The sequence below is a fragment of the Mus pahari genome, chromosome 13 (assembly GCF_900095145.1).
Source record: "Mus pahari chromosome 13, PAHARI_EIJ_v1.1, whole genome shotgun sequence".
Taxonomy (NCBI): Eukaryota; Metazoa; Chordata; class Mammalia; order Rodentia; family Muridae; genus Mus; species Mus pahari.
This window is the reverse complement of record NC_034602.1, coordinates 90,406,588-90,416,453: the sequence shown is the minus strand read 5'-3', so window position 1 is coordinate 90,416,453 and position 9,866 is coordinate 90,406,588. Positions and strand designations below refer to the sequence as shown.

At 48.4% G+C, this 9,866-nt stretch overlaps 1 protein-coding gene across 1 annotated transcript in view; it reads left to right on the top strand.

Moving 5' to 3' along the window:
- The first annotated feature begins 323 nt into the window (after positions 1-323).
- The window catches only part of Wdfy3 (WD repeat and FYVE domain containing 3), a 227,846-nt gene continuing 218,303 nt past the window's right edge, over positions 324-9,866 (top strand). The window contains exon 1 of the mRNA XM_029545025.1: positions 324-654. The gene's annotated coding sequence lies outside the window, so the exon portion shown is untranslated. The remainder of the gene's footprint in view (positions 655-9,866) is intronic.

Sequence of the window (9,866 nt, the reverse complement as noted above, 5' to 3'; positions counted from 1 at the left end):
AGGGTTCAGGGGCGCTCAGCGGTGCTTTCTCAGCAGGGTCCCCCGAGAAGCCGGCGGAGGGGGTGAGCGCTGCGCCCGAGGACCCGGGAACCCGGAGGCGAGGGCAGGGGGCGCGGGGCGCGGATCGGGCTGCGCTCCTGCCCAGGGTGCGGGCAAGCAGGAGCCGCGGCGAGGGAAGGAAGTAGGAAAGAGGAAGGAAAGGCGGGAGGGGCCGGCCGCGCGGCTGCAGTTTCTGCGGCCGGCCTGGTAGGAGGAGCGGGAGGAGCGGGAGGAGGATCCCGAGCCGTCCGTCAGCGGGCGCGGGAGGTGGGGAGAGCGGGAGGAGGAGGAGGATTAAAGATGGCCACCAGCAGCTGCGGGAGACGGCCACCAGCCCTCACTTTCCGGGATGTTCCCCGCGGCCCGGCCCGGCTTTGATGGAGAGGAGCAGCCCGTGCAGCGCCGAGGCTGAGGCGGCGGCGGGGACCCGGCGAGGGAGAAGACGCGGCGGAGCAGGGACCCGGGCGGGAGAAGGGAGCGGCGGCGGCGTCGCTGCCCCGGCCGCCTAGCACGGCTGCCGCCCCGGCCCCGCAGCTCGCGGACTGCAGCGGGCGCTCGGCCCCGGCCCGGCCTGGGGGCGCTCCCGGGCCCCGCGCCCCGGCCCGCGCGTCCGCGGTGAGTGCTGCCTGCCCGCTCGCCGGCTCGCCCGCGGGGCGCTTTGTTCCTGCGGGGCGGAGGCGCTGTCCGCGCGGGGACAGGCCGCGGCCCAGCCGCTCCCCCACCCGCGTCCTCCTCCGGGCCTGGAGAGGGCGCCGTCGGCGGCTGGTCCCAGGCGACCGGCGGAGGGGCGTGCGGGGGCCTCGGGGATGGGGAGGCGGGGGGCAAGGCGACCGCAGCTCCGGGAGGGCGGGGGCGTAACCCGGCGGCGCCCGGGGGGAGGTGGGGGTCATGCCCGTCCCCTCGGGAGGACCCTCCCGGTGCCCATTCCCGGATCCCCCAGCCCCCACCCGCGCGCGCCAGGGCGCAGCGGAGCGCGGCCTCCATCCCTCGGGCGCCGTCTCCAGGGCCGCGGGCCTCTCCTGGCTCATCCCTCTACGCCCAGAGCTGCAAACCCTTCCCTGTGGAAGGGACCTGGGATGCTTCTGTCCTGCATCGGGGATGTGGCGGCATCACCGACATTCGCGGTTATGGCGGGGTTGAAAAGGCAGCGATGACCTTTCCGACCAGAGCCCTCTGGACCGTGGTCGCATCCGAACTGCTGCGTTCCATTGATTTTTGACTCTTTGAGTCGGAGAGACAGATGGGTTCTTCCTTTGTAGAAATAATAGGATAGAATCAGATCAAGCAGATGTTTACCGAATGTGTGGATTTTCAGTACCTCACCGATGGCTAAGTGTTTTCTGTGGGAAAATGGTGCTTATGCATATGAAAAACTATTTTTGTTCACTAATAGCTATGGGTTGGTCAGTACCAAGTGGTTATTATGGTGTCTGAAAACCCAACAAAAAAGAAAAACAAAACCCTTGCGTCGAGACAGCAGATTCCAGGCTGGCCTCAATCAGGCAGGTCTAGATCAGTTTTCACTGTCAGGGCAAAGCAAGTAAAAATAACAAAACAATTAAAAATTTACTTATTTATAGAAAAATGGGATGTGGTATCAGTGTAGATTCTAGGAAAAAGACTATATATAGTCTGTTAGTGTATAGATCTGGTAAAAGTAAATTCCTCTTTAAATAAAACTGTCATCATGGGACTGTGCTGTGTAAGAATTAGCTTGATATGCATTTAATGTTTAAAAAAAAATCTGTATTTCATTAGGTTTGAGAACTAAAACTTTGAGCACTTCTGCCTCAAGCAACTAGAAATACAGGTTTTTAAATAGTTTCTCTTTTCCTTAGTTGAAACCCATTCATGTAAAAATGTGCTTCTAACAAAAATTCTCTACAAATGTGCTATGAGTTAAGGAACACAAGGCTCTGAAGTAACTTGGAAAAACATGAAAGAAAGTTAGACAGTAGTGTAATATTCCAGGATCAGAGTCTGTACTCTGAGGATGCTGAACTTCACACGTCTTACCCGTTTACATCTGGCATCCTAAACATCACCAAGGTGCAGGTGGGGCCCTGGAATTTCTAGAAATTATCCTCAGAATGTTGCCTATGTCGGGGCTCTCCCAACCCAGTTTGATCTGGAACCATAAAAGATTGTAAACATCTGGGCATCATAGTTAAAAGAATAAATATCCTACCTGGGTGTGGTGGCTCATACCTGTTGGCCCAGTACTGAGGAGGCTGAGAAGAGAGTGAGCAGCTAAGCCTTGTAGATGCAGGCAAGTCTGAGGAACACACGTGACACCAGCTCCAAATTAAAAAAAAAAAAAAATAGTTTGTGTACTTTCCACCTGCCTCTATCTGATGCCTGTGCTGGAGAGCGCATCAGTGTACCACGTGAAGATGGGGAGGATCCCAGTGTAGCATGCATGTAAAGTATTCATTCGTGCCTTCTCATCCGGACCCTGGGAAGATGTTGATCCCATTGTACAGATGGGGAATCAGGCTACTTTAGGGAAAGTCTAGGACCCAGATTGTCTTAAGTTTAGAGCCAGTGATGACAGTTGATCTTAAGACGAGTAACTGATGTTTTAGGATATCAATTAGATGTGAAAAACAGAATGGCTTGGCATTTTGGAGCTTGCAGTGCAGAGAGCTCAGTGATGGGCTTGCTGGGGTGACCCAGGTATGCACACAGCTCTGCAGCCACACCCCAAAGCTCTTCTCGATGCACCCCCCCCAACCACCCACCCTCTAGTGTTAACTGTTTTCTGTGATTCCAATAGCACAGACCCTTGTGTTTTCCATCACGAATGTTGTGTAGCGTCTGCTTGTCTGGCATCTGCTCTTGAGTTCCAGCCCCTTCTGCACAGCGCATACTTTTCTTGCCCACACACCATTCACAAGTTAATGACCGATTTAGTTTTTTTCAGGTTGGGTTTACTCAGGAATCATTTCCACGTGGCGACGTTTTACCTGTATGTGCAGTTGGGTGGTCTGTCTTACAGACAAGCAGAGACCATTCATACTTCCCTAGGAAGGCCCTTCATGCCCCTTTGCTTAGTCCTCAGGCCCTTGGCAACCATTAATGCCCTCTGTGGAACACCAACCATCCAGATGCATCGTGGTGCAGAATGTTGTCTTTTGTGCCTTCGTGCATTTAGTGTAATGCCTGTGCCATAGAGCAGTGGTAAAGCCATGGGCTGGTAAATGTAACAACTGTGGCAGTTGTTCTAGGGTTACAGTCACCATGGCCTATATTAAGCTTCATAAACCAACATAGGAATGGCCTGAGAACTCACCTAGGCTTTGTTTAGCTGGAACCAACCAGCTCCAGCAAGCACTGAGTTTCCTTTTGCTGCTAAGCACTAGGACTCCTTAGCATGGTCCTACTTTTTGTCTCTTCATGATTGATACACATTTTGGTTAGCTATGAGTACAGATGTTTTAACCTTCAGTATGCAGGTCTGGTTTTCTTGACTTAATATGCAGAGGTGAGACTTTAAGGTCCTATAATGAGTATCAATGTGCTTTCATCAAACCACCATACCATTTAGCACACCTGCCAGCAGTGCCTCCATGCCTGTGTCAGCACCTGTTCTTGTTGGCTAATACTTTAGCCATTTATTGTGTGGATATTATGCGGTCATATGTTTTTAATAGTTTTGACTTCGCAGTTCTTATCTTCAGTAGTGTTTGGGACAACAGGGAGTTTAGGGCAGACATTCCTCAAAACACATTTTTGTCTTAGTTGCCAGCTACGGTCTCACTGTGACGGCCATAGCATAACCATCTAGGATGTTTCCTGGGTGGCTTAGTATTTACTTACCTTTCATGTTGTGAAGTTAGCTTTTAGTAAAGAGATCACTACGAAATCTTGGTTCCAGCTTTTACAAAGGCTTGAAAAAAATTGCAGGTTTCTGTGCAGCTCGGGTTTCTGTTCGACTTTGCACTGAAGAGATTTCACCATGGTTTATTTTCAAAGCTCAGTGGACTGATTTCTTACAGTTCTAAAGCTGAAGCCAGGTGTGATGCCAGCATGAGGGAGGTGGAGGCAGGCGACCAGGAGTCTAGGGCTAGCCTCAGTTAAGTGGCAAGTTCGAGGGCGTGCTGTAGTTCTAGTGTAGGCAAAATGTTGGGTTGGATTATATTTATTCATTATAAACATTTAAAATTTAAAAATACTTAAATTTAACTATGTATACACGTTGTGCAGGTGCCCCTAGAGGCCAGAGATATGGGACCCCCTTGAGTTGGCGTGATGGGCCATTGTGGGACTCATGACATGGAGTGCTGGGGATTGAACTTTGAAAAGCAGAGTGTAACTGCTGAGGCATCATTCCAGCCCCCTGAGCATTTAGTGTTTAGTAGTGAAATCCATTTAAAAGTTTTTAGAATACTACATTATTATCAATTAGGAATTTTAAACTATGTTAGAACTTTACACATAAGTGGTCAGATTACAAATTTGAATAATTATATTTGAATACTCATGATGTCAGACCTGCTTGTGTAACCTCACCTGTTTGGCCTTTGGTTCATACCTTTGCGATGCTCGTAACAAGCATCACGTGCATGTAGCTTGCAAAATACTTTTGCAGTAGAGCTTAGAGGCAAGCAAAAGAGACCACGGAACAGGGCCTTGCCTAAGCGATGCCCTGGTGATATGGGGTGGGGAGTCCCAAGAACCCAGACCTCAGATTGGTCAGGACTTCCTGCAAGAAGCGCCTTTTACCTGGAGAAATCCAGAGTGTAAGTGGGGTGACTGGGCTTCGGGGTGTCTACCCGCAGAATGTGCAGAAGGTTGACTACTGATGCTGTTCCATGACCAACCCCACACTCGCTGTCCGACCTAACCTCTACTTAGGATTGCCAGTACAAGTAGAACTTGAGAAAAAGCCAGACAGCAAACATGTACTCTGTTACTGAGTTGTTATTGTGATCATTTGCTGTAGGTGGGGGCATTTATGGATTGAATACGTTTAACTGTGTACACTTTGATATTACCCTCAGATTTTGTAAAAAAAAAAAAAAAAAATCACTATAGGAATAAAATTGTGGCATTGCTTTGTTTTTGTTTGTTTGTTTGTTGTTTTTTGTTTTGATTTTTTTTTGAGACAGGGTTTCTCTGTATAGCCCTGGCTGTCTTGAAACTCACTTTGTAGACCAGGCTGACCTTAAACTCAGAAATCCACCTGCCTCTGCCTCCTGAGTGCTTTTTAATGTATGTTCTTGGTTAAGTATATTTGGTATTTATTGCTACCATCTTTCGTTGTGTTTTTTTTTTTTATTCACTATTTATTAACCTGAAAAGCTATGGTTTTTGTGCTGATATGAGATGATATTTAGGTTTTCACAAGGAGGAACATATCTGATATCCAGCCATTCACTTAGCATTTTGAAATGATAGAAGTGTAATTTTCCTTTTCTCATTTTGAGACCTGGTCTCTGTAGAAGCGCTTTTGTGCTGCCCTCCTGATAGCTAGCTTTCCTGACTGTGGGCAGCGCTGTCTTTTTTTTTTAAAGATTTATTTATTGTTTTATGTAAGAACACTGTAGCTGTCTTCAGACACCCCAGAAGAGGGTGTCAGATCCCATTACAGATGGTTGTAAGCCACCATGTGGTTGCTGGGATTTGATCTCTGGACCTTCAGAAGAGCAGTCAGTGCTCTTAACCACTGAGCCATCTCTCCAGTCCCCAGCGCTGTCTCTTTTGAGTTTTCCATATCCAACTGCCGTTTAAATAAAACAGAGCAGAACCAGCCCAAACCACACTGCTGAGTTCTAGATCTGTGCCCTGCTCTCCAGCTGCGAGTCCGTGTGTCGCCACTGAGCAGTTGCTCAGGCCTGGCCGCCTGTCCACCTCAACATGGCTGAAGCTTCTTCACTGGTCCCTTCTGCCCCGAGGTTTAGCCGAGGTGCCTGTCTTTTTAGTTTTTTATGCTTTGTCTCCTGTGCTGCTACAAGACTGAGACCCAGACATCCTCACTTATTCCTCAGGAGCCCTCAGATCTACAGTCACAGATGTTGAAGTCCAATTGCCATGAGTATAACGCTGTACTCCTGAGGGCATTAGACCTCCTTACAGATGGTTGTGAGCCACCATGTGGTTGCTGGGAATTGAACTCAGGGCCTCTGGAAGAGCAGTCAGTGCTCTTAACCACTGAGCCATCTCTCCAGCTTTGTCGTCTAAATATTGCTCCTCATCAGCCTCTTCCTCCTCCCTCCAAACTGCTTTTCAGCCCTGTGTTTGATTGCTGAAGGATTACAGTGATTTTGTAATGATCTCAGCAGCTCCATTCTACCCCAATTTCCCCATAGATGCCCCGTCCATAATAAATTCTGTCTCTGCAAAATTTGAAAACTATGAAACAGCAGCCTTTCACTGATTTTATTTTTTTCCCCCTCCTTCATAGAATCCTTGAATCTCTTGAGTTATTGCCCAGTTTCTATGAAAGCAGGCCGCTCTGGTGGAGGCAAAGGTCTATACGACGCGATCCCAGCTCCTCCAGTCCTCTCTGGTCACCGTTTATTTGTTCAGGGAGTACCTGCTGTCTGCTGTGGCCCACACTGCAGGGTAGTAGAGTGGTCTAACTCAGCTCTTACGGTCCAGTGGAGACATTGATAACAATCGCATGCTGTTGTCAGTTACTTAGACAACAACTCTGTGCCCTGTTACAGTGTTTGCTACAGCCGTTGGTTCCCCCATGTCCCCGGAGTGCTGTAGGTGCCATAGGGGAGCAGGCAAGGTTCAGAGGGCAGGACTGGGGTGCTATGTGGGTGGCGTTGCCATTTATAGAGGACTGTGCGAGGAACGCTTTGTGGTAGAAAAATCTGAAGCAGCTGGGGAGAGGAAAAGCTGTAGATCTGAGAGGAGACTTGACACGGGAGGGTGTGTGCCGTGCGCAGAGAGAAGGGGCCGGTTGGCTGCACAGAGGTCGGAGGGGATCAGCAATCCTGGTCCTTTGTAGGGACTTTGGTTTCTAAGCGCAGGATGTTTCGGCCCATGTTGCATTCTCTGCATAGACAGAGATGTATTCCTGACTTCCTCTTGAAGGCTCAAAGTATGCATCCTCGCTGGCCCTTTAAGCGCCCTTAGTCCCGTGGTCTGCTGTGTTAGAGACTCGCTCCTTTGTTCGTCTCTTAGGCCAGGGGCTTTGGGGTACAGAGGAGGAACATAAGACACCTTTTCAGTTTCAGAGTTCCTGTTTCAATGGATTAGGGTTTGTGGTGCGATGGACTTGCTGAAGATGGGGGATTTGTTGTTGATAACTGGGTAGTAGACACCCTGTGACGCTACAGTGACTCATAGCTCCCCGGGATGGGATGTGGAGTCGGCGTCGGCCGCACACTGAGGGTTTTATGCTGTGTGCATAGGTGCTCAGTAAGTACATGGGAAGGGTCAAGTGCGTAGCCTCGCCCCGACTCTGATAGCTCTTCATCTGCTTCCCTCAAGTGGACGTCCCCCAAATCCCATAAAGCATTTCACCACTGCCTTATCCCTACACTGCTGGCGTGCTCAGGAAATGCCACAGTAGCAAAGTAAGGGACAAACCACCACAAGCTCAAGATCGGGGTCTTTACAGGGGCTCAGTTCATTCATCCCCCCTGCCTTTCTATACAGGGGACTTTTTTTTTTAAGTTAAGTTTTGTATTTCATTAGTCTTTATTTGCAAAACATTGGTAGGTCCAGAATATACATTCTGTATAACCGTATATAGAAACACTAGTCTTTCAGAATTTTAAAAATTTAGCACCCAAAATGTAGCCAGTGGTGTTTCTGACTGTTTTATTTGGCCGAGCAAGGAATTATCCTGTAGTTTATTTACTCAACCCCATTGTTTTAGGTCTTTGCTGGTGGTGGGGGGGCGAAGGTTGAGTCTAGATGTCTCAAATTCCAAGAAACCTTTGAACTCTGGAGCATTTTTGTCTTACCCTGGGTATTTAACTGTTTGCTACCTGCCTTTCTAGCTACCTGATCCTCATCCGCAGACTTCCAAACCCTGAAGTTCATGGGTTTTTTGTTTTGTTTTTTTTTAACTTCTGGGGAAGGGCGCTGGGAGACCTCAGTACAGACTCTGCAGAGGCTGTAAGTCTGGAGGCAAAGCCCTTAGGTCTGTCAGTCACATGAGTCTTGCCTCCCATTACTGTTTAACCAAAAGGCATCATGTCCAGTAGGTCGAACACAACAGCTCATAAATATTGGATTATTGATCTTGCATAATGTGTTTTGTTTTGAGCACCTAAGCTGCAGATTTCACTGAAGACTGCCGTTTTGGGTTTAATGCTTCCGTTTGAAGGAGGTCTTGGTTTTATTTCTCTACTGGAGTGGTCTCATGCACTTGGGGTTTTTCAATAAAAGGTGTGGGTTGGTTTTTTTATTTTTTTTTCTCCTGTTTAAGTTTTAACCTCTAGTTAAACTTTTTAACTTTGCTTCCATTTGTGTATTAGTGTGTTTGAGTATGCTATGTGGCTTTACCCACTGTTAAGGCCTCTAGTCATTTCTAGATCATTCTTCTTGGTGTTCCACAATAATTGCTCAGAGCTGCCCTATTCCAGCAAGGTCGGGGCTTCACCGGGTTCCCAGCCCAGGGAAAGCTGGATTGCAAGCAGGGCTTAGAAACGTTAAGTCAGCTAGCTATGTGAGAAGGCATGGTAGGCCTAAAGAGTGGTTCTGATCACTTCCTGCTAAATGAGCATTTACAAAGGCACCATAGGGACCTGGTCCTTCTTTGTATGGTTTTGTCCCTTTACAGCATCCCCACCTTCCTGATGCTGCAACCCTATAATACAGTTCCTTGTGTGGTGACCTCTAACCATAGAATTGTTTCACTGTTAGTTTTGTCAGCTCTGTGGATAGTGATGTAAACATCTGTATTTTCTGATGGTCTTGGGTGACCCCTGTGGAAGAGTCAGTCAGTCCCTAAGGGGTTGAGACCCACAGGTTGAGAACGGGTGTTTTGATGCACTTGTTACTTTGTTACTAACTGTAAAAGATTCACACACGCCGGGGCAGCCGTGAAGCGGAGGCAGGCGGATTTCTGAGTTCGAGGACAGCCAGGGCTACAGAGTGAGTTCCAGGACAGCCGGGCTACACAGAAATCCTGTCTTCAAAAAAACCAAACCAAACCAAAGCAAACCCACACTAAAGCTCAGAGGTGAGGCTCCTCGCTCTGCGCTCTGTCTACAGAGCTGCGTCCAGGTCACCTAGCCTGTCTAACCTCTTTGCCAGTCCTTTCCATTCCCGGTCCTTGACTGAAACTGACAACTGAACCCCTCCCCTCCCCTCCCTTGCCATGCTCGGTTTCTTAAGCCCTTGGGACTTAGATGTGAGTGGAGAAGATCACATGACCGGGTAGCTTCTGACACATCATTGGTGTGGCGTGTTAGCACGTGACGAGTCTGTGCGTGTTCGGTACCGGCGCAGCCCCGCTTCCTCTTCCTGTATGAAGTTTCTTCCTGGCCTGTGTTGTAGTTGCTATTTAATCTCAAATCGGAGGTTCCTACAGGCCTGTTTCCTTCTTCTTCAGACAATGTGGACGTTGAGCAGGCCTACCATCTAAACTGGAAAAGAAGAGTCTAATACTTGGCCTTTATTGGGTCTATTTGAAAGTTAGGCCTAGCGATTTTGTGTTACCCGCTGTTTTTACCTGCTCTAACCCAAGTACCCGTGTAGATAAATCACACATGAGCTGTGATATGGGACGTGTTCTATTTTTGCAAAGGACTCAGCACTTTTACAAGAATTCCTGCAACAGTAGGTATTTTCTCAAACTATGAAAATTACTTAGTATATTTTAAGCACAAGTTTGGACACTTTGCCTGTTTTTTTTTTTT